General features: G+C 42.2%; 1 protein-coding gene across 3 annotated transcripts in view; it reads left to right on the top strand.

Moving 5' to 3' along the window:
• iqsec1a (IQ motif and Sec7 domain ArfGEF 1a) overlaps positions 1-26,346 on the top strand; it is a 193,549-nt gene that overhangs the window by 46,236 nt on the left and 120,967 nt on the right. The gene's annotated exons all lie outside the window — the stretch shown is intronic.

The raw sequence follows: 26,346 nt of genomic DNA, 5'->3' as shown, positions 1-26,346 counted from the left end.
TTTACTGAATACTGCACACTATGTACTGAATACTGCACACTATTTACTGAATACTGCACACTATGTACTGAATACTGCACACTATTTACTGAATACTGCACACTATTTACTGAATACTGCACACTATGTACTGAATACTGCACACTATTTAATGAATACTGCACACTATTTACTGAATACTGCACACTATTTACTGAATACTGCACACTATCTACTGAATACTGCACACTATTTACTGAATACTGCACACTATGTACTGAATACTGCACACTATTTACTGAATACTGCACACTATTTACTGAATACTGCACTCTATGTACTGAATACTGCACACTATGTACTGAATACTGCACACTATGTACTGAATACTGCACACTATGTACTGAATACTGCATGCTTTTAAAAAACAATATGCATTTCACATCACTTATTATCACATGACTTTATCATCACACTTCCTGTTTAATTCAGTGAGTGATGGCTAGTTATCATCTGAAAGAGACCTGGATCAGCTAACTGTGGTGATGATGACAGTGTACAGTTTATTTTATAAATCGCTATTATAAATATGAGACACTTTTCAGTATTGATGTGATTCCATCAAAACATCAATGCGCTATTGTTTTATAATAATAGAATGTATATATTTTCTGTATTAGTTATGTTATCTTGAACATTGTCTAGCATTCACTTCATGTGTTATTGTAGTTTAGATTAAATGACACAGATCAGTGCTTATGGCACTATATGTCACATGCTCTAAGAAGAACGCCAATTCAGGGTCAGTTTTGATCCCCAAAACTGAACGAAGGTCCCTGCAGGAATCAAACACCCTGCCGATGTTCACTCTACTTTTCTCTCGACCACGATCATGTTTCCGCTTAGCCTGATGGGATTTGGTAGATAAATGTTTGTGTAGGAGTCAGTGTTGTGCTGGAATCCATCTCTAAGATAAAGTCACCTAGTGTTGCAGACTGTCTGTTGTCACTGAAGAGAAGCTAATACTGACGCTCTCAGGAACACGCATAAACATCACATTCTTCTGATTTTCCCTGCAAAACAGACCCACTCCCTTCACATGAAAATCAGCCTACAGGCTTTAACAGGCAACCTAGGAATTCTGGGAAGGACTCATTTTTTAAGTTGCGTTACAAGCCGTTCACACATTGGCAAAAAAAAGGCAAATATTACATGAAAATTGTTACATATTGCACCTTGAAATAAAAGCCTTCAATAGAGTCTCCTGACTTGAGGATAGTGGGTTAAACTGACCTTTTGCAAAGCCCCGTCTTAAAAGCATTTTTGACTAATCCTGTCTTAACATCTGTTGCCAGGCTGCCATTATTTTGATATACGTGAGCCTACGGGAGTAACATATTTGAGAATTAAGCAGGAATTTATCAAAATGAGCCAAAAAAATGTCAACTATGATGTTGCCGGGTTAAATGTTATAGTTACATGAGGTACCTCGAGAGGATACACGCCGTTTCTTTTTTTAAATATAAAAATACAAACTGAAGAATAGTCTCAGTCCTCAGTCACAAATGAGCAACGAACCCTACATGTGCTCCAAGGTACATTAAAGCTAATAACTGAATGCTAATTCATTTATATATTGATTAAGGTCTTAGTAAATGTGATGGTAAATAAAGAGTTCTCCGCATCAGTGTTATGAGCTGTTAATGTTATCAGGTGTGTAATCGCTGTCAAATGACGCTTTTCTCTTTTCAAGTGACTGTGATAATCGTTTTTCTTTATTCTGATTCACATTCTCCACAGTTTTCAATCTAATTACTGTGTAATTTAACAATTTATTTGACAAAAGAGAAATATGTATTACAATGTCACTCTTCATTCCTGCTCACTTAAGAATAGTATCATTCCGTTTGGTAGAATATTTTGCCTGAAGCCGCACCATTCAAGGCAATCTCCCATTCATTCCTGCAGGGAGTTCTGCAGAGCTCGTCGGAGCGAGCAACTGTAACCAAGGGGGCGGAGCATAGTGTAGGGTCAATTACTTTTTACTATAAATGATGTATAGGGTGCGGAGTAGGAGTGGGCACGAGCACTCAGAAGTAACATCAATGACTGATCATGAAAACGATGATCGAATATGAAAATGCTTGTCGTGATTTTCACTGTGACAACTGAATTTCAGCTGTACTTTGATTGTCAACAGAGACGTCTCATAGCAACCAAACTGAGAAACGATGCATCAGTGCTAGTGTTTGTTCTACAGGTTTACCATAATCAAAAGAAAGTTGAATCCACCGTGTTTTGAACATCTGTCTCAGCACACGTTTGCTAAACAGCTTTTATTGTCATATCATGTAGAAACTTTGACTCATTCATGTATATTATTTAATAAAAGTGAAGGTTTATCATTGACTGTAATTCTCCCTCGGTGTCGACACATCTGCGTGACACATCTGCATTTCAGTGACAAAGTGGCGTTCCAATGTAGTTTTCTCAGTATGAAGTTTAAAATTCCAAGTTAAATGGGAGGAAGCATTCATCACAGCAAGAAAGCGTGACTTCCTGTCCGGGGCACAGACGGTGCTCTACACTGCGGAGAATCGCACACACACACAAGGTGAAATCTTCAAACATCTAGATGGAGCTCAGCTAGTAACAGAATGCAGGATCTTCAAAAGTATTTTCAACTTAACACTGCGTTTTAAAACCCAGATGATTATGGTTTCAGGGATGCACGTTCTGAGTTTTATTGAATTGGCCAGCGAGTCTTCACATAATGTCTTTGTCCCCCCGTGTCTCAACAGTAATAGATTTTTGCTGGTATTAAATCATATGGGGCTTTTATTTTGGTGGAACACAGGAAGTGCAGTGTGTATTTGACAGTTTGCAATGTTGCTCACTACAAATCTGGTGAAATGCTGTCACCTCCTTCTTTTCCGTTATACTGTGTCCCATTTTTACATTTGTATAATAACTTGTAGTGATTACACATTTTTCGAATTGTGTAAATGTCTGAGCCTGCATCGTTTTGCTAAAAAAGCTTAAAAGAGTTTATCATGATCCCCGCACACGCAAACAGACCAGCGTGTCACCCGTTAACACGGACACATTATTCATTTCATAAAATCACCTTTTGTGGTTTAATGATCACAAATGACGATGCTGAGATTTAGATTTTATTGAATAATTTTGCACTCCAAAAGGAAGATGAAATTAATCTAATGACGCACTCTTCTGGAAACTTATTTGTCAAAAAAGGAACTTCAATCATTGCGATATTCACGATATTGCTTAATTTTATATTGCCAGCAAAATCATTGTAACAATATCGTGAATATTCAATATATCGTCCAGTGCTATGTGAATGCAGACAGCTACACAAGCTTGATTTTGAGCATTGCTGCTTTTCAGAATGTGTCAGACTGCAATTCATAACACAGGTGAAGTATACATTGCATTCTCAACATGGCCTCAAGGGGCGCTATAGCAGACATCGGTGTGAACTGTCCGCTTCTACCGTTCAAGTCAACTACTGTCATGCTGGAGTTATTTTGCTGTGTGAAGACAATATTGCCGATCAAGTGAATTTAACTCCATATATTTATAACTGAAGTTTTAAGACATTTGAGGGTAACTCATCACTCCCTTGAGTACTGAAGATGTCACCGCTACAGTAACACGTGATAACATGTTCATGTTGCTTTGGTAATGCACTCGCATCTGCGTTCACATTCATGCTTCAAATATTTTGCTTAGAAACAGGGGCGGGACATATCAAACGGTTTGTCCTTTTTAAAAAATAATAATAATATATAACCAATAGTCTTCAGTTTGCATCACAGCCGTGAAACCTGATTTGCTGCTTGATATTTCTTGTCAGGTGGTATTAGGGGGCGGATGTTGTCATTTTATTTTGATTGAAATTTGGATATGTCAGAGTGCCTGCTGATGTGTTCAATATTTTTTGTTCTTTTTCCTGGTAGAGAAAGACTGTAAATTGTAAATGCATATATTTGCAGAGACTTTTGGGAGTACACTAGCATAAAAATGCCCTCAAAGCTAATAGACAGGGAGTAAAAGCCAAAACTTGTGGCTTTTTTAAATGAACAACTCATCCAAACCCATGTCACTTTTATTCTTCTATGGAACACAATGAGATTGAATGTTCACAGTGGTCTTTGACATTCAATAAATGAAAGCTTTAAAATGACAAAAATCTGTATAAATGTATCATAAAAGTGGTCCATATGACCTTTTGAAGTCATCCAATAGAAACAAACCAAAATATAAGTTGTTATTCTCTGGGAATCTCATGTCACACTTGCATTGTGTCGCTGTCGGGTTCTCATCTGTGTGTTTAACAGCGGTCTGGTGCAAAGTTACATACTGAGTACACATGGAGAAATGAACTTCACCTGTCATTTATTGATCAATATCACACACTTACACTACCACATGTACTGTATGTTGTTGTGCACATATAGCGTGTAGACGAGGCTAGTGTTTCAAAGAATGCGAGAGATTATAACGCTTTTATGCATAAATACATTTAAATTCCCATAACAATGGAAAGGAAATGGTAGAAAAGCATTTCAATTTGCCTTTGGTTCAAACGTCCCTGGACTTTGCCATGTTTAATAATTGTAGTGGCAAACCCATGACACAGTAAACACACTAGGTATAATGAAGTCACTGCTTACAGCTGATAAGGACTTAAGTGTGTGTTATGAGTAGCTGGCGGTGTTAGGTGTCTGACGTGTGTGTTTCTCCTTGTGTCGTAGGTATGTAAATACTTTGCACCAGTACTGCTGTCCTGCGCCACTGCACTCTAAGCAGCTAGCTGTACCTGCTCCTCTCTCGGAGTGCAGGTAAGAGGCGCTTTGACTCCAAAAACTCAATGTCTAGACTAACAGAAAGCATCTAAACACAGGCTATAAACTTCATTTGAATTTACTATTTGAATTCATATTTTGGTCTGTGATGATGAAGTAATAGTAGCAAATAGTGGTTCATAATTGCAATACTTGAATCCAATGTGAATGTTAATTCTTTGTTGTTGAATGGCAGATTTATCAAAGCGTAAGAGTGCTGCTAGCTTAAAGGAATAGTTCACCCAAAAATGAAAATTCTCTTATCGTTTACTCATCCTTATGCCATCTCAAACCCGTATGACTTTCTTTCTTCTGCGGAACACAAACAGAGATATTTTAATGGAGATATGATGTCTGTTTGTCAATGAGGATCAAAGCTTTCAAGCTCCAAAATGGACATAAAGGCAGCACAAACCTTGAGTGGTGTACAGCGCTCTGTGTGTGTCGAGCGGAGGAAGTGTAATCAAGCTTGGAATCTAGATCGTGCCAAGTAGACTGCAGATGGCATGATTATAAGTGAAAAAGGAGTTACATTTTGGTCTGTTCTCATCCAAAACTGCCCATAACGCTTCAGAAGACATGGATTAAACCACTGGATAATTAACTTGCTGCCTTTATGTCCTTTTAGAAGCTTGACTTACATTGTATGAGCAATCACACATCCTGTAACCATCAACAAAAGCTTTGTTTGTGTTCTGCAGTAAAAAGAAAGTCATATGACTTAAGAGACGGCATAAGGGTAAATCTCTTGGTGCACTATCCCTTTAATTAGTCTCATGAATCTGGAATAAGGTTAATGAATTAGTTTTTAAATGGAAATGAAATGATATCACCTGATATGTTATACTGAGGGGGGACTGAAATAATTCTGTGGAATGGACTGAACATGTAAATGTGTTAACATATTTAAATAAGCCTGAATATTTCATAAATGAGCATGTAAAGAGTGGACAGAGTGATGCCCTTGAGAGAGAGTTTAGTACAGTATGCAGGAGTAGTGTATGTGTGTGCACTGTGTAGTATGCTGTTCTTATAGTGTGCTTCTCTGACAGGGATGATGATGTGCTGCATCAGTTTTGTTGTCCTCCGTCTGGAAGCAGCAGTCCTTCAAGATAGCAGCCATGGATCTGTCTCCTTTACCACTCTTGATCTCTCACAAAACGTTCTTCCGGAAGCATTGAACTCCTGAAAGAGTCAGTTTCTCTGCGGAATAAACATCTGCAGTAGTCTCTTACATTTACCAGTAGGACAGATGGCAATATTTCTGCAGTAGTGCATTTAAATGTGTAGTCCGTGGACATAGTAGTGCTAGTAGATCTAAAGCTAACAAAGAGTAGTGCTTAAAGGGATGTCATAATGTAATCACCTTCATGTCCTATAAACCAGAATTATTTTCTTTCATGGAGCACAAAAGGAGGTTCTAGGCAGAACATTTTCATAATGAGACCTGATGCTTTCAGGCTCTATAAAAGTAGTAATGTACTATATTCCAAGTGTTTTGAAGACATATGATAGCTTTATGTGAGATACAGATCCAATCAGAAGGTGTTGTTGGTCACATTTGGTCTGTTGCTCACATTAATCTGTGTTTTATTAAGGATAGGATGTCATACAGGTTTGGAGCAACATAAGGGTGAATATGATTTAATCTTTCAGTGAGCAGTCCCTTTGACAACAAGAAACGGATTCAGCTTGGAAAATGATAGTGTTGGTTGGACAGTATATGTGTCTCTAATGCAATTCCACAGGACAGGAGTTTATTGTGCACCTCGTGGAAGACTGAAATTAGTGTAAGAAGCCATGAGAGAAATCAACAGTTTCATCCAGTAATCAAAGTGATGCATGGCAAAATATAAGCAATATTCATTCAAATATCAATTATTATATTACTGCTGTATTTGCTTTGCCAGATGTCAGTCGTGTGTTTTAACAATGTAACAAGATTCAAATTAAAAGTCTAGTTTCTTACACCCCTCTTGTATATTTATATATGTGATTTGTTTTGTTACTTAAAGGTGCATTCAGTAATTTGAATTCCTAAAGACGTTAATTGTAATTTTGCAATATATGTAGGAAATCATGAGCACTCGCATTAAAATGAAGTCATATCAGTAACCTTATAAAAGCTGTCTTATTCTACATGGAGAGGGTCAGCACATGGGGGCTGCCATGTTAGAATCACATGACCAGCTGAATACTACTCAATAATCTCAGTAACCGTCCTGTTATTTGACACTTTAACTCATTGATTAAAGTAACTATGACTGACTATGAATTCTACATTTCTACTAGTGTTTTCAACAAATATGTTTAAAATGATGTACACTCACATGACATAAAGACTCAAGTCATATTCTTAGAAAAATAGCTGCATTATTCTACACGTGGTGCTGGACGCACATTCATGAGTGCTGCCATTTTGTGATCACATGACAAGCCGAATATTACTGGCTTTTCCACAGTAATCTCTTGTAATTGGATATGTTCAACTGCGGGATAAATGAATCGTGACTGACAGGGAATAGTGCTTTTCTATAATGGCATCTGGAGAGAGAAATGAATCTGCATCCACGTCACTAAGTGTGCAACACAAACAGACATTTTACTGAGTGCACCTTTTACATCAACACTGTGTTTTTATTCTTATTGTGTATTGTTTCCTGTTAGTAGTTAATCTTGAGTTATTAAAGAAAAGTTCTGGGTTCAATACTATTTTATTACATTTTTCATTTAAGCTCTATGAACAGCATCAAACTCATATGGACATTTCATCTTGTCCCTCAGTTTGTAAAAACAAACAAAAACTGTGTTTGCCGTCATACATTTAAAGGGCTAGTTCACCCACAAATTTAAATTCTGTCATCATTTACTCACCCTCATGTCATCCCAGATGTGTTTGACTTTCTTTCTTCAGCAGAACACAAATGAAGATTTTTAGAAGAATATTTCAGCTCTGTTGGTCCTTACAATGCAAGTGAATGGTGACCAGAACTTTGAAGCTCCAAAAAGCACATAAATGCAGCATAAAAGTAATCCATAAGACTCCAGTGGTTTAATCCATGTCTTCAGAAGTGGTATGATTGGTGTGGGTGAAAACCACATTCATTTTTTATTAAATGTGTACTATAAATCCTCCTCTCCACTTCATCTTTCACTTTCACATTCTTCTTGTGTTTTGGTGATTCACATTCTTCATGCATATTAGCTACTGGGCAGGGAGAAACATTTACAGCAAAAATAAACTGAAATATTGATCTGTTTCTCACCCACACCTATCATATCACTTCTGAAGTCATGGATTTAACTACTGGAGTCTTATGGATTACTTTTATAATGCGTTTATGTGCTTTTTGGTGCATCAATATTTTGCCACCCATACACATGCCACTATATGGATCTACAGAGATTCTCAATTATTCTTCTAAATATCTTAATTGGTGTTCTGCAGAAGAAAGAAAGTCATACACATCTGGGATGGCATGAGTAAATGAGAGAATTTTCATATTTGGGTGAACTATCCCTTTAAGGAGGTTATGGATCAAAGGAAGTCTATGGGGCAAGTTTTCCAGAGCAATTTTTCAAATCAGCAATGCATTTTTGAAGCTTCTGTACAAAAATGTGTTGTTTGAGCTGTAAAGTTGTCTACTTTTGTGGTTTATTGAGATTGCTTAAGGTGCATAAACTTCTGATTATATGACACTTCTGGTATCATGTAAAATGTACATCGTTTATTAGATTTAGTCTAGTCTTTTTACCGGCAGATCTCATGAAAATACAATACATTTTCAAATTTCATTCCACATAATGGCGCTGCAGTTTTCTGATCAAATGCCCACTGTGTGGCGCTAGAAGCGAGTGAAATGTGAGGTTTTAAAGGTTAATGCTCTATTGAGTTTTAAATCAACAAAACCTACTAACCGCTTGTGTTATAAAAGCAAATATGAGATGAAAAACACAATTACTGAAACAACCGTGTCATTTTGTGGTGCGCCTTTAACACTTTCGACTCACGTGTCGACTCATGTGCTCTTCAGGACTCATATCCTTTGCATTGCAAGTGCAGCGCTCTATCAATTGAGCAACCGCACAATTGAGTGTGATCGAACAAGCTTTAAATGTAGTTGATTATGTAATGCAAATGTTAAAATGCCTCGCCTTACAAGTTATGTTCTACAGTAAAATCATTTATATGTCAAAAGATATCATTGTGTGAGGAACAGGGTGAAAATTAAGTGTTTATGAACTGATAATCTGCCATTTAACTCGTGATTTGTAAGTAAATTACAGTAACTGTTATTTTCCAGGAAAGTGCTGTGATGCGTACAACAAGCCACATAGGAATTGGTTTGCAAACATGAAGGTATAGTAACATGAGTCTATGAGACCATGTTTTCTTTTTGCCAGTCTTTTACTTGTATTTGAATGTTTATTCCAGTGCAATGCCTTGCCCCATAGGGTTCATTGACCGCATGTCACAGTCAGATGCAGTACATAGAGCTTCACTTGTATTGATCAGCTAATGAAGAATCACCAGCAGAGGGCACAAGAAGCCACAGCACACATCACAGTGTGAAGATCATTGTACTGTATTCTGTAATGTGAGAAAAAAGATCATTTTGAGTTCATTTATTCAGCACAGTCATTTTACCTTCAAACCATGTTTGAGTTTGAGGTTTCCTAAACGACCCAACAGCCCGATGTTATCATCTTTGCTTAAAGCAGATGCCACCCCGGGCGGCTGCTCATGTCGCCCATGAACAATTCCACCAATGTCCTCGACCACAGCTATAAGAGTAGTTATGAATTTGTCAAACTTGTCTGTACTTACTATTAAACTATAAAAATAATTTGCCACAAAGTCTAGAGACTTTTTCTGCTTATTGTCTTTGTTGGTGTCTTAGCTGAGACTGCTGTGCCAATCATTGAATCACCTACAGTACCACTGTTGTACATTTGTATTGTATTGGTGTCCAATTTCATATGTATCCACTAAACCACACATACAAACAGAACAACTTTGGTTGCTTGAAATGTCTCTTTCTGTATTAGTGTGCGGTTCATGGCCAAAATTAACCAAACTTGAATACTGAGGTGTTGTGGCGGGAAGGAAAATGAGGCCGTTGTATGGCCCCGTGGAGCCAGGCCTGCTTCAAACTATTTCAAACCTCCTTTACCTCTTTGTTACATTCTACAATAACCTGGATGAATAATGACTTAAATAAATAAATATGATTTAAGCTAACATTTATTTGCATTCTTTTTATCTTTGCAGCCATAGTGATAAACCTCTCTAGATTACTGATTATGCATTGGGAATTCAAAGCTGTCTTTCTGAGAACATTTAGTCCGCCTCGCCGCTTGACGCTTTGCTGGTGAACGGGCCGCTTCAGCATCCTGTTTCCCCGCAACACTTTGGCAGGAGTTTTGAATAGTTATAATCTATTACAAGGATTAAAGTTCTCCGTCGCTATGACGGATTTCCGTCAATAGAGGGTATGCTCTTGGTGGGTGTAACCGCTGTGATTTCCGACTACTGTGACATCATGTTGTAACCCGCACACACACACACACAAGATGAGACAGTCACAATGTCGGAGGAAACTGCTTTTATTAATAGCAGTGCAGGCAAAAGTACAAACAGGGTAAATCCAGAGAAGAGTTGTCGAGGGAAGCGTAGGGTCAAAAGCCGGGGAGTCAAAGTGGAGTAAAGGGGCAAATCCGGGAGAGAGTGGTCAACGAGAGTGGGGGGGTGGAAGCCGGGAAACAGGATCAGAGTAACTAGACGGGACTAGTGTTGAGCAAAAGACAGGGGAACAAGGGGAGCTGGCAAGCTAAGAGGAGGACAAGAGGAGTTCAAAACTAGACGAGACTAGCGGGGGGCAAAGACACGGGAAACTAAATACAATAACCAACAGGCGTGAGACGAAAGGGCAGTGATATATATAGGGGAAAGTGCAGGTGTAAACAATGAAAGGTGATAAGACGAGTACAGGTGAAACTAATGTGGAGATTGAGACGAGTGCAGGTGTACATAATGTTCTGGCGATTAGGAGTGGGCATGTGAGCCAGAGGAGGGAGACCTGCTAACGAGCATGAGAGCTCGTAGGAGCAAAACGAGCGTGGAATGCTTTTATAACAATAGCACACTTGCCCGGTGTAAATAAATAGTTACCGCTGAGATTATCAAGCTGGCATACACGGCCCTTAATGTTTCACACACACAAGACTGTGACTCTAAAATCAACATAATTAAAGGTGCACTTGTTGTTTTCCTCATTACAAATGTTTAATCCATGTAATCAACAGAAATTTTAAAATATATGTATAAAATCGATCACTCACATGAGATGAGTCCATTTTAGTAACCTTATAAATGTTGTTTTATTCTGCATGGACAGGATCTGTCTGTTTCTCTGTCTGTCTTTTTCTTTCTTTTTGGAGGAGGTTTGGCACAGGGATTTACAGGGTGTAGGGTGCTACTGGTTGTTTAGATACATTTTACTATCAGAAATTATTAATAATTAATAATGATCAATTATTAATTAATGATTAAATTAAATAATATAATTGAACTCCTTAAATTCTATCCTCGGGGCACCATTCTTTAACATGAGAAAAATGATAGTGTGACTGATCGAGTATCATAAAATTCTACCCTGAAGATTGAGTATTTTGATTAATAATCAAAATAATCAAAAAGGGAAGAAGCTAGTTGAATTATTGCCATACGAATCCAACAGTAATCTGGTTACAGTTGGCTTCTAACAACAACAATTTAACAATACTGAAGTAATACAGGAGTTCTTGACGTAGCAGAGGCTGGCTTCAACACAATATTCAAACAAACAACTAGGAATACTTATTATAATATAACAAGATTTATTATAATCAAACAGCAATGAACACAGCCAATACTAGATGAATATAACACAAAAACATAAAGTGGAAATCCTAACTAAATAGTGGAGCTATATGCTAGTGTATGTGTGTGTGTGTGTGTGTGTGTGTGTGTGTGTGTGTGTGTGTGTGTGTGTGTGTGTCTCGATTCGGTAACAAAGACACAAAATGGCGGATTAAACTCCTCGTGTGGAACTAGTTTCAAAATGGAGGATTAGATCATTAAGGGCGGAGCCAACGATTATTTGAATGTGTAGGGAAAGAAAGATGGCTGGATCAGATCCAGCACAACAGAGCTAATACCACGTGTGGGTGATAATGAGCAGACACACAAAGGAACTGAACGAAACAGGCGGGAGAATTTGAAAACACCAGCCTGAGAATTTGCTCTGTGAATTTCAGTGTGTGTGAGAGGGAGAGAGCGATCAAACAGGGGTGCATGCAATTTAAAGGAGGATACACGCTGGTAAAAGCGTGATTTAATCGTTAGTTCAGATCACTCAATAAACAACATTTCACCCAAAATTGATGATCTCACAAATCAAAACAGCAATCAGAGTTAAACATACAAGATTATACTCAAAACATCAAACATTCAGCATCAAATATATATGATTTAGTTGTACAAGAAAAGTCACAGTTTCTAAACTAAATCTGCCCAGATTTCAAGCCTTACTTGTGAAATCCTGTGTGATTTCAGCAGGGTTGTTCGTTGAATTACTGTTGTGTTGAGCGATCGGGAGAAAACAATCTGGATTCGGTCCTTTGTCTTGCACTCGTGCGTCTCTTCTTTGTTCCTCGGGTCCGGTGACAGAGAGAAATGCAGGCGATGGTCAACGTTGATAGAAAACGATGAAGAAGGGAAGCTGGTTGCCTTTCCGTTTTCTAAATAAATTCACTGTTGTCTTGTAGTGAAAATGATTGGTTGTAATACGTATACGACTAGACTGGAACAAAGCTAAGTTAATCTTACTCTACCGTGGCCAAATGTTGTGGTTAGAAAAACGTGGTCTCTTTGTCCAGAAGGAGGGAAAATTCCTTCATATGTGTAGCTACACGTCTCTTTAAACCTGGCTTAGAAGCTGGGTGCAGAGAGAGCGAAATCAAATCTGTCCACTAGTTTTGTTGATAAGATAACGTCATTGGTCATAAACCGCTTTTGACCAATGGTGTTTGAGATTGGGTCCATGGGCGGGACTTAACATCCAGCTGTGAAACTGTGAAGGACTCTGGGAAACCGAGTACAATGTCTCACCTTTGATCATAGAACAAAGGGCCATGCGGTCTCCGCTGCTATTTTGATTGGGCAAGGTCCTACACATGGGAATTAAAAAATGTCAATTCATGTCAGAAATTTTGCAAACCCCTGCTGTACATTCCTGCTGAAAAGACCAGCTAAAACCAGCTTAAGCTGGTTGGCTGGTTTTAGCTGGACACCCAGCCTAGCCAGGCTGGTCATTCAGTTTCAGAGGGGGTTTGAACACTTTTTAGCTCGTCAGACTGGGAGACCAGCTAAGACCACCATGACCAGCTTAGACCATCCTGACCAGCTAAAACCACCCTGACCAGATAAAGACAGCTAAAACCAGCCAACCAGCTGTTAGTTTTTTTTTTTTTTTTCTGTTAAGTGTTAAGAGGTTCACTTAAAATAAAGCATTGAAATTATGCAAACTAGCAATATAAAAGCTGTTCTCAAACATCTTCCCTTAAAATGCTAGTGGTCTCAAGTATTTAAATAAAGTGTCGGTTAAAGGAGTAGGACTTAGCCTGAAAAATTCCAGTCAGAATGTTTTTTTTTTTCCTTTAATCCCTGCTATTGTGATATTGTGTGTGTGTGTGTGTGTGTGTGTGTGTGTGTGTGTGTATATATATATATATATATATATATATATATACACTCACCTAAAGGATTATTAGGAACACCATACTAATACTGTGTTTGACCCCCTTTCGCCTTCAGAACTGCCTTAATTCTACGTGGCATTGATTCAACAAGGTGCTGAAAGCATTCTTTAGAAATGTTGGCCCATATTGATAGGATAGCATCTTGCAGTTGATGGAGATTTGTGGGATGCACATCCAGGGCACGAAGCTCCTGTTCCACCACATCCCAAAGATGCTCTATTGGGTTGAGATCTGGTGACTGTGGGGGCCATTTTAGTACAGTGAACTCATTGTCATGTTCAAGAAACCAATTTGAAATGATTCGAGCTTTGTGACATGGTGCATTATCCTGCTGGAAGTAGCCATCAGAGGATGGGTACATGGTGGCCATAAAGGGATGGACATGGTCAGAAACAATGCTCAGGTAGGCCGTGGCATTTAAACGATGCCCAATTGGCACTAAGGGGCCTAAAGTGTGCCAAGAAAACATCCCCCACACCATTACACCACCACCACCAGCCTTCACAGTGGTAACAAGGCATGATGGATCCACGTTCTCATTCTGTTTACGCCAAATTCTGACTCTACCATCTGAATGTCTCAACAGAAATCGAGACTCATCAGACCAGGCAACATTTTTCCAGTCTTCAACTGTCCAATTTTGGTGAGCTCTTGCAAATTGTAGCTTCTTTTTCCTATTTGTAGTGGAGATGAGTGGTACCCGGTGGGGTCTTCTGCTGTTGTAGCCCATCCGCCTCAAGGTTGTGAGTGTTGTGGCTTCACAAATGCTTTACTGCATACCTCAGTAGTAACGAGTGGTTATTTCAGGCAAAGTTGCTCTTCTATCAGCTTGAATCAGTCGGCCCATTCTCCTCTGACCTCTAGCATCAACAAGGCATTTTCGCCCACAGGACTGCCGCATACTGGATGTTTTTCCCTTTTCAAACCATTCTTTGTAAACCCTAGAAATGGTTGTGCATGAAAATCCCAGTAACTGAGCAGATTGTGAAATACTCAGACCGGCCCGTCTGGCACCAACAACCATGCCACGCTCAAAATTGCTTAAATCACCTTTCTTTCCCATTCTGACATTCAGTTTGGAGTTCAGGAGATTGTCTTGACCAGGACCACACCCCTAAATGCATTGAAGCAACTGCCATGTGATTGGTTGATTAGATAATTGCATTAATGAGAAATTGAACAGGTGTTCCTAATAATCCTTTAGGTGAGTGTATATATGTATATATAAGAGCCACGTACATGTTCGCGTCTTTTTAAAAATGTCGTTCTTTGGGGCCTGGGACTCACAAGTTCGAATCCAGGGTGTGCTGAGTGACTCCAGTCAGGTCTCCTAAGCAACCAAATTGGCCCAGTTGCTAGGGAGGGTAGAGTTACATGGGGTAACCTCCTCGTGGTCAATATAATGTGGTTATCACTCTTAGTGGGGTGTGTGGTGAGTTGTGCGTGGATGCCGTGGAGAATAGCTTGAGCCTCCACACGCAATAGGTATCTGTGGTAACGCGCTCAACAAACCACGTGTTAAAATGCACAGATTGACTGTCTCAGATGCAGCGGCAACTGAGATTCGTCCTCTGCCACCCGTATTGAGGCGAGTCACTACGCCGCCATGAGGACTTAGAGCGCATTGGGAATTGGGCATTCCAAATTGGGGAGAAAAGGGGAGAAAAAAAATGCTGTTCTGTAATTGTGCTTTATGGGAGGGACACATCCTGTCATCAGATCAGTATGAGAGCTGCATTCACTGAGGTAGAGGGGAGAGAGAAAGAGCGAGTGGGAGACACAGAACATGAGAGAGAGGAGAGAGAAAAAGTGGCTTGCAACATGGGTTAGGGTTACATGCTGTCGTCTGGTCCTCGGTCAGCAGGGCAGTGGTCCTCCTCGATGCAGGGTGATGGCACTGGACCTCGCCTTCTGGCAGAAGGGTCCTCCACCTCCTGGCAGATGTCAGCAGCTTCTCCACCTCCTGGTGGCAGGCAGTTGCTCCTCCGCTTCCTGGCGGATAACAGCGAGCGCCCCCTCCACCTGGCAGTGGGTCCTCCACGGCGTCGCATCCCTCCAAAAGCATTGAAGGCTCTCCGACAGTGCATCCCTCCTCCTTCCCAGATTTTGGTACCAATGTTACAAGGTTCTTAAGATGGGCAAGGACGAGACGGGAACCGGCTGAACAGTCAACGTAAAACTTTAATAACAAACTGAACTCAAACATAATAAAAACTGCAAAACAAACAAAGATGCACACACACACACATCTTTGTGCGTCTCTCTCTCTCTCGCACTAACGTCTTCAGCCCCCCTCCCTTATCTCTCTCCCACTGATTAGTCAACTCAGTGCCTGGCTTGTCCCTCAGTCAGAAGATTCTGAGGAATGGTGTTTGCGCACCTGCTTTGGATGCATCCAAAAGCTGTAAAATGTTGCTTTCAGAGGCGTTATATGAAATTAGGATGAAAATAAGGTGCATTTCGAACTGTTCTGATACCAGTGCAGACAGACAGCACACTGGTGGTTAAGTCATTACCTGATTAGGGAGCAAGGGAGCATCCTTTAGCTTTACTATGCAGCTTAGTGCATTCACTCTTAACATCCATTCAAAAGTTGTGGCAATGTGTTCCCCTTCTGTCACTCACTCGACATTGTGTCAATTGTAGTGACACAAGGGGTCTTTCTTGAGAGCCTTGCATACCTCCAAACTTGTGAAAAGGCCAATGAGAAATTGGCAGACAGAATTTGCATGTCCCGCCCCCGGACATACGGGTATAAAGGGAAGAGGGCGTGCGTCTTTCAGTCAGATTTTTTCTTCGGAGCCGAGCGGTTGTGCAGCAGCAAGCTGAAGTTCACTACTGTTCCACTCACCTTTGTAGGCAGAGCATTGCTGTTGGACTGCGCATTACCAGTGGCTTTCTCCTTCTCTGCACGCTGTGCAGTCCACACTCCTGGGCACTTCGACAGCGCTTCTGTCCGAAAGAATGCATGCTTCTAAAAGAGTATTTTCCCCTCTAAAAGAGTTTGTTTTCACTCAAAAAAGATCAATACACAGCAGGTGTTGAATGTCCTTTTCAGGAAATGTCTTTTTAATGATGCCCTTCCGCCTCTGTGTAGTTCCTGGATGCAGCCGATATCTCTCCAAAAATGACAGTCATAGACGCTGCCTCGTGTGTCTGGGTAGCGATCACACTGAGGCAGCGTTTTATGAATGGTTCATGTAAACATGACATGACCATGGCAGTTTTGCGGTGTTGTGGGAAAAAACAATAATTAAACAAATATGCATAACAAGATAAGAGACATCAAGATCCAAATTATATTTTAAAAGATAGTTTATTCTTTTAAAAGAGGTTTGTTCACAAAAGTATCGCGACAGCTACCTCGCAATAGGAACAAGACCTAACTCACACAGAAAACACATGGCCTATTTATACCCCCTGTCCTCAAAGTCCCTCCTTCCGTAATTTTCCACTCAATCCCAGTAAAACCCGATCTAGCTAGTTTTTAGAAATACCAATGGCTCTTCTAAGCCCCCTGGGTTTACGATCTTTACATCTGTGAGGTCATAAAAAGGCCATATAAACGCTATCTTGTCGTGAAGACAGTGGTCCTTTGTTGAGCTTCACTGAGTTTCACACCCGTGAAACTCAACAAAAGGCTTTATTTATGGCTAAATAATCCCTCTGTCTTTCCCGTACTCATATTGAGGAGTTCAAAAGGCGTTTTCCCTTGACCATCTCTTTTACTGTGTGTGTGTGTCTCTGTGCCTGCCAGGTGAAAAAGAAAATACTTAGAGGAGAGAAATTGAATCGAAAGAAAATCCACATAATGCCTTAAAGAAAGTAAAATATAAATTTCCCACAACAATCCCTCCTCTTTATCATTCTCTGATAAACGATTTGGTTTTCATTAACATTAGTTTTGACTAAAAATAAAATATAACAAAATAAGAATAAAACATTACTCAACACCAAACCCATAAATTGTTACAATCATTTCAAGTCTTTACATCACAGTTATACTCTTCATGTCTGACTTTTGTATACCTGATCACTCTACTTGAACATTGTTATCGCCTTTTCTGGCTGAGAATCAGATCCTCAGTCATCTCAGACATAATTTTAAGAATCACTCTCGTCACTCTCATAATCATCACATTTGTGTGTCTCATCTATTGGATAAACGGTCAGTTTTACTGCTTGTATGGACGTCCCAGCCCTGACCAATCTCTGTACTGAGTTGGAAATACATCTCATAATGCATGGCAAGCAGAACAGAATCAGAATTCCTAACACTGCAATTGGCAAAACAGTTTGAATTACCCAGTACATCCATCCTCCCCATAAAGACATAATCCACCCGGCCCACTGGTTGTCAGTACTTTCAGGTTCTTTTACGGCCTCTCTCATGTGTTCAATTATGTTGGTTATATTATCACTGTAATCAGGAATGTTAAAACAAGCATTTTACAGACTCTGCCCCTTTCTGCCATAAGTGTATCAAGAACTAAACGATTCTGAATGACTGCGTCCCTCAGTTGCCTCATTTCATCACTTATCAATGTCTCTGGTTGTGGCTGCACAAATAGCTTTATTCTGCACACCGGCCTTATCACTCCTCCTGAGTGACCTTGCTCTTGCACCTGGTGTTTGGGCTCGATCTTGGAACTTGTTGTTGAATTTGTTGTTGTTGTTGCTGAGGCTCCTCCTCCTGTTGCCCTTCCGATAAGGGTGGAACTCTCCTGCAGTGGTTGGCGTGTACCCACGTAGCTCTCTCTCCCACCTTCACCGCCGTGTGTGTTGTCAGCAAGACTTGGTACGGTCCTCGCCACCGTTTCGCCCTCCAGTTCTTCCTTCTCAGGTCACGAATTACCACGTAATCCCCCGGCCTGATCTTATGCAGGAACGTCTCAGCAACTCTTCCCTGGCCAGATTTGACCTGCACAGACATGTTGGATAACAGACACGACATTTCTTTGCAGTAATTCAACATCTCATTTTCACACACATCCGTTGATGGAAGCCTGCGTTTTCCCCCCTCTATTCCCATGAATGGTGGTTTACCAAAGAGAATTTCGAATGGGCTCAAATTTGTTTTTACTCTCTTTCTCATTCTCATGTACATTAACACAGTTGGGAGTGCTTTCACCCATGAGAGTTCGGTTTCCTCACAACACTTTGCCAGTTTGTTCTTTACCGTTTGGTTCTCACGCTCCACAGCGCCTCCGCTGGCGGCTCGATAGGCACAGTGTGTTCTCATATCAATTCCTAAGAACTGACCCACCTGCTTTATTGCCTCATTGACAAAATGTGTTCCGTTGTCAGAACTGATTTTTCTTGGAATTCCCCATCTCGGAACAATCTCGGTCAGCAGAGCCTTGGCTACTGCCGCCGCATCTTGTTTCGAGGTTGGGAAAGCCTCGACCCATTTGGACCACATGTCAACCATTACCAGGCAATATTTCTGCTTCCCACAAGGGGTTAATTCAGTGAAATCCATCATTAAGTACTCGAACGGCCCTTCTGGGGCTGGCTGGGATACCAGCTGTGTTTTAACGCCTCGTGCCACATTGTGTGTATTACAAATAACACATCTTTTGCAAAAATTCTCAGCAAATATTGTGAAGCCCTTGGTAAACCACAATTCTTTCATTTGTGCAATCATTCCCCCTTTTGACATGATCTAAACCATGCGTCAATTTAGCATAATGTTGAAAGAAATGTTTGGGTAAACAGGGCGTTCCATCAACTGATGTCCACACTCCATCTACAAGGCTGCAGCCTGATGCCTTCCAGGTGTTTTTCTCAGCTCCTGTGGAAAAAGATTGCATGCTCTGTAAACAAGGAGAAATATAGAAGTTAATGTCAACTTGTGCGCAAGTGGCGTTTTACTAGTATCTTTAGTCTGATCCGCTGCCGCTGCTTTTGTAGCCATAACAGCTCTGCCGTTTCCTGTTGAAATTAAACCTTTATCATTAGTATGCGCTGCACACTTACAAATTGCAATTTTGTCTGGCAATAGAATGGCCTCAAGGAGGTCCGATACTAGAGACGCGTTTAGTATCGGACGCCCATCTGATTTCAAAAACTTTCTGTGCTTCCACAAAGCACCAAAGTCATGCCCGACTGTGTAAATCGTCACACATCAGTTTAAATGCTTCAGTCAGCACGACCAGTTCAGCTGCCTGCGCAGAATAATGTGATGGTAATTTGCCAGACATCAGAGTTTCAAATTCAGTCGTTACTGCATAACCAACTTTATTCTGTCCAGTTTGTTGATATATTTTTTTAATTATTTTTTAAATTTTTTTTTAGGGAAAATTGGTGTGCGTACTGGTGAATCATTGCATGGCATAATTATTCCCTCCTTCAACAGAGAATCAAATACTGGCATTATGCCCTGCAATGCCTCACGTTTGAGGGGATATTGCGCCTGACACGGTTTGTAATCAGATTTTGGGGTGACTACAACCGGCTCGCATCCCTTTATCAAACCCACATCGTACTTGTGTTTTGCCCACAATTGTGAAGGTATTTCTGCCAGAGAAATATCAATTTCTGACGCAGAAATATCCCCCACCCCCTGTTTTGTCACATCATTGTTCACAATAGCAGTTACAGTTCTCAAAACCCGCACATTAAAATCACAGTTTGATTTAAATGCTCCAACACTTTTGCTCTGTGCTATGTCTGTATCAATTTTAACCCAGTCTGTAGCCTGCAAACAGTCATTCACAAAAAGCCCCAATTCTGCCCATTGCTTATTCGTGCTCTTGGACAAAGATAAATGCGGAACACTGTGTCCTGCCATTAAATAACACTGCAATTGATTTTCATTCAAACACACATACAACGCACACAAATTTTCTGTCCAGAAAATCTTGTCAAATTTCACACTTTCATTCTTCACTCCACTAATCCAAGTTTCTTCATAGTGTGAATCACGCTCGTTTACGACATGTGACGTACAATACATTCTATCAGGAGTCATAAACTCTGTGTTGACTGGTGTTATTCGATCTTTAGCCAATTTCAAAATCATCTCTGCCCAATCAACATCTTTTATCTGCCATTCGTAAACCCACTGTGGCTCAAATTTAGAACATATATAATATATAATTAATAACATATATAATTTATAACATATATAAATCTCTGGCCATTAGAGGCGCGGGACAATTGGCCGACCAGAGAAACTCGTGTTTCAGAGTTCGACCTCCCTCCGTTTTTTTTTTTTTTTTTTTACACACATCCTCATTCATTCCTTTGCTTAATTCATTCATCATTTGCTTTCGTTCTCTTCTGTCGGCTTCCTCAATCCAACAATCTATAGTCTGCTCACATTCTTTTACACACATGACGAAAACAACCGCAACAACTCTGTTGCTTTTCACTGCTTTTTTTTTTTTTTTTACTGACTTTTTTTCACAACATTCAGTCTTATTTTGCTCAGTGTTCCTGCTTCAGGAAAATCATGATATTTGATCAACTTTTCTATATCCAGCATGTATTTATGTCCGTAATTCTTTTTCATTTGACCGAAAACTGGTGTGTAAAAATTATCTAGTTTAGGCCTACTGTTAGATGACCCCATATTGGCTGATATCTATCTCTCCTGGATTTTCCCTTCGACGCGCGTCTATTAATCTGTCAAACGTCTTCAACAGATCCGATTTTGTCACCTCAAATCGGCAAGGGTAGCAAATATGCTCTGTGTGGCTCTTCCGTCCACCTTTTACTGAGCTAGTTTTTCAGCATAAAATTGACCGACTTCCTCAGGTTACAATTCACCCCTCGAAAAACCTTCTCTGCCCGTACCAGAGATAGTTCCAGCCACTATAGTTCACTCACAGTCATATCAAATTACATCACCCAAAATAAAATAATTTTACTGTCTCTTACCGAGATGCTTTTACTGCCACCGGGTTCTTTCTGATCTCAGTCGAGTCACTCCTGGCCCTGAAAGCAGTTTGGCTCTTCTCTCTCAATTTTCGAGGTAAGACCAGAAGCCTGGTGCTTCTGGGATGATCAGTCGTCAAATCTGCTGTCTTCAGGACCAGAAGAAACTGCTGTGAGATCCCAACTTCTGACACCAATTGTTGTGGCAAAAAACAATAATTAAACAAATATGCATAACAAGATAAGAGACATCAAGATCCAAATTATATTTTAAAAGATAGTTTATTCTTTTAAAAGAGGTTTGTTCACAAAAGTATCGCGACAGCTACCTCGCAATAGGAACAAGACCTAACTCACACAGAAAACACATGGCCTATTTATACCCCCCGTCCTCAGAGTCCCTTCTTCCGTAATTTTCCACTCAATCCCAGTAAAACCCGATCTAGCTAGTTTTTAGAAATACCAATGGCTCTTCTAAGCCCCCTGGGTTTACGATATTTACATCTGTGAGGTCATAAAAAGGCCATATAAACGCTATCTTGTCGTGAAGACAGTGGTCCTTTGTTGAGCTTCACTGAGTTTCACACCCGTGAAACTCAACAAAAGGCTTTATTTATGGCTAAATAATCCCTCTGTCTTTCCCGTACTCATATTGAGGAGTTCAAAAGGCGTTTTCCCTTGACCATCTCTTTTACTGTGTGTGTGTGTCTCTGTGCCTGCCAGGTGAAAAAGAAAATACTTAGAGGAGAGAAACTGAATCGAAAGAAAATCCACATAATGCCTTAAAGAAAGTAAAATATAAATTTTCCACAACAGCGGTCACTGCTTTCATTTCTCAAGATGAATGCCACTTCAGCCGCCCCCCGCATTGCTCCTTCTTCCCACGGGATTGAGGACGACCCGGCTGGCGATGGAGGCGATTTGGGGATGGCAGCGGGCTCGGTTTTGCCGGGTAAATCCCACAAACCACCTGCCCCCGGCACGCCCGCTTGCTTCCATCCGGGCTCGAGGTGAGTGCGGCTCACCTCACGGCGAGCCTGCATTCTCCCTTGAGCCCCCGGAGTTGGATGATGACGTCGCCGCTGAATCGGAGAGCGTTCAGGTGTCTGACGCAGAGGACTTGACATGGTCAGCCCGCCCAGTCTGTGGCGGACGCGCAGATGGCCGACATGCTGGCCTGGGCTGCCGTGAGCATGGGCTTGGACTGGAACCCTCCGTCCTCCCCACAGCCTTCACGGTTTGATGACTAGTACCTCGGGTCAGGGCGCTGCTCCCTGCCATGCCCACTCCCGGTACCTTTCTTCTCAGAAGGGCATGACGAGCTGACGATGTCATGGAGGGCACCTTTCACTGCCCGGGACCTCCTCACTCGTCGGCTCTCACTACCTTTGACAGGCCCATGGGTACAGGGAGGTCCCCAGGTGGACAGAGCAGTTGCGATTCACCTGTGCCCCGAGAACGCCGCCACCTGGTGTAATCACCCGGTACTCCTCTCCAAGGCCTGTAGGATGACGTTGTCACTGACTACGAAAGCCTACAGCGCCAATGGACAGGCCGCCTCCGCCCTGCATGCCATGGCTCTCCTGCAGGTCCACCAAGCCAATGCACTCAAAGAACTGCACTTGGGTAGTCCCGACCCCGACGTGCTGCAGGAATTGTGCTCTGCCACCGACCTTGCTCTCAGAGCAACGAAGGTCATGGCGCGGCACCCTCGTGGTCCAGGAAGGCCACCTTTGGCTAAACATGGTCGAGATGCACAATGTTGACAAGGCCCACTTTCTCAACACCCCCGTCTCCCAGCTTGGCCTCTTCGTTACACCGTCGATGACTTCGCCAGGAATTTTCGCCAGTAAAGAGGAAGACAGAAGCTATCTCACACATCATGCCTCAGCGCTGCCCCAGAGCAGCCAGCGCCCCGTCTGCCCGCCGAGGGTGTCCCCCTGACAGACCTCTGTTTTCTGCGGACTGGAGTCCCCCTACAGCAGGTGTCCAGACGTGTCGTGGGCACCACAGACTCCTCTCAATTGCAATGGGCATGCAGCCGCTGGCTCCTGGATAGACCCCGGCTGCATTGGCACATCAACTGCCTAGAGTTGCTGGCTGTATTCCTTGCCCTGCGAAGGTTTCTCCCACTGATCCGAGGTAAGCACGTCTTGATCCATTTAGACAGCACCGCAATGGTATTATACATTAATTGCCAAGGCGTCGTGCGCTCTCGTCTTATGTCACAACTCGCCCGCCATCTCCTTCTTTGGAGTCAGCAGCGACTCAGGTCACTGCACTCCACTCATAACCCGGGCAACCTCAACACAACAGCGGATGTGCTGTCGCGACAGGTCTCGCCCAGCGGAGAGTGGAGGCTCCGCCCCCAGGTGGTCCAGCTGATATGGAGCTGGTTCGGCATGGCACAGGTAGATCTCTTTGCCTCCCAAGACAATTCCCACTGCCCATTATGGTACTCCCTGACAGAGGCTCCTCTCAGGACAGAGGCGCTGGCACACAGCTGGCCCCGGGGCTGCGCAAGTACGCATTTCCCCCAGTGAGCTGTCTTGCACTGGTGCTGTGCAAGTCACCTTAGTGGCTCCTTACTGGCCCAATTGGACTTGGTTCTCAGACCTCGCGACAGCGCCTCCCTGGAAAATTACCCTGAGGAAGGACCTTCTTTCCCAGGGACGGGGGACCCTCTGGCACCCATGCCCAGACCTCTGAAACCTCCACATCTGGACCCTGGACGGGATGTGGAAGATCCTAGTGACCTACCACCTGCGGTCGTAGACACGATCAACCAAGCCAGAGCTCCTTCTACCAGGCAGCTTTACGCCCTAAAGTGGCGATTGTTTGCAAGTTGGTGTTCTTCCCAGTCTGAAGACCCGCAGAGAGGCGTATTTCGGTCAGTGGTTTCTGTTCTCAAGAGAGGTTGGAGGGGAGGCTGTTCCCCTCCACCTTGAAGGTTTATGTTGCCGCTATCGCGGCCCACCACGACGCAGTGGACGGCAAGTCCTTGGGTAAGCAAGACTTGATTATCTGGATCCTTAGAGGCGCCCGGAGGCTGAATCCTCCCCGGCCAAGCCTGTTCCCCTCCTGGTATCTCTCAGTGGTCCTCAGTTTGACTCAGTTGAGCTCAAGGCCCTCTCCTTGAAGACAGCCCTCCTGATAGGGTTGGGGACCTGCAAGCGTTCTCTGTCAGCGACACTTGCGTGGAGTTCCATCCGGCAGATACTCATGTCATCCTAAGACCGCGAATGGGCTATGTGCCCAAGGTTCCTACGAGCCCCTTCAGGGATCAGGTCGTGAACCTAGCGCCCTTCAACAAAGTGATCCAGTGCGCTCTCTCTCCCAGGTTACCCACTAAGCTCTTGTTTTCTGGATGCTGAATTCAAATATTTTCCATATGATTTGCTGGAATCACTCTTTCAGCAGGACTGAACTTCAGTGTGGTGTATGTACATGACATCATAGTATTGAGAAACGAGGGAGTCCCTCCCCTCTGATAGTCGTACACTAGGGTACTGTCAGCTCTTTGTTCTTCCTCCCTAGCCTTCTGGCCTGCGAATTCAGCAGAGGAATTTGTGACCAGACCCACTACGAGCCACAAGTGCTCTGTACTGGGGTATGGCTCCACAGCCCTAATTCCTTCTTCAGGCAACTCCCTGTGATGTATGTTCCGCAGACCCGGGTCTCCCTTGGGCAGTCCCTCTGCCCCTGGTCGCTGTGTTTGTAGAGCTCCTCCCTCACCAGGCAGGACCTACCACCATGCCACTTCCACGTGTGACTTGACAGCCCATGTGACGTATTGGCCACAGGTAACCACAGGTAACCCCCCAGTCTGGGCAGGATGTGGTCTCCACAGGGTCTTTTCCCCCCTGAAAGAATAGGAATGGAAAAGATCACTTTCCCCTACACCTTTTTCTGGGGGCATTGGGGAGGGTTATGTGCGGCTGATACAGTTGCTTCTAGCACACAGTAGCTTGCTTGCACCTGTGTCAGCAGTTCACGTAACAACCCCAGAAAAAGGTGTCACATACAGTCCTTAGGTTCCCAGCACCCCTAAGGGGGTAACAGGCGACATGTCTATCATGGGAGCAAGCTGGCCAGCCGTGGCCTTTTCTCTCTCTATGTTTCTCGTCATAGAGCATAAAGTGGCTGGGGCTATCTTAACACTATGACATGCATCAGGGAAGGTGAACGGAGTGATGGTGGCATAGTGGGCTAAAGCACATTACTGGTAATCAGAAGGTTGCTGGTTCAGGTGGGAACGGGGGTATTTGGAATTGCATAACTCCTAACACAAATTAAGACAAATACTGAAACTTGAGTCATATCTTTTTAATGATGTATTTGTTTGTCAAGGTAATAACATTACATCTAATAGTCCGTCAAAATGTGCAAAGCTTATTACAATCACTGCTTATGGCAGAGCTGACACCTAGCATCGCTACAGGCTATCCTCCTTGGTTTAGAAAAAAACAATTAAAGGGCCCTTCAGTAATTGCACTCTTTTACGAGTGGACCATTTATGCATATTTTCATGCAGGCTGTCAGACTGTTCCCCTGCAGTCTGTTCCGCAAGTCTGTCTTGATCTATATACATGGAAAGTGAATGAAGTTTAGATTATTTTATACTTTTGTGTAATATTTACAATTTTGATAGAATCAAGTTTTAGTGATGATGTTGGACTTACCCTATTCATCGCAGAGAAATCCCTCTCACAATTCACACTTGAGACAGGTATTGTGAGGGCGATTGTTGATAGGAGGGACAGGTTTGGGTAAAGCAGATGTAGCTCATCATACCCATATCCTTTACTGTCGAGTC

This window comes from Xyrauchen texanus, chromosome 25, assembly GCF_025860055.1.
Source record: "Xyrauchen texanus isolate HMW12.3.18 chromosome 25, RBS_HiC_50CHRs, whole genome shotgun sequence".
Classification (NCBI taxonomy): domain Eukaryota; kingdom Metazoa; phylum Chordata; class Actinopteri; order Cypriniformes; family Catostomidae; genus Xyrauchen; species Xyrauchen texanus.
Note: the sequence above shows the minus strand (reverse complement) of the source record. Positions and strands in the feature narration are given on the sequence as shown.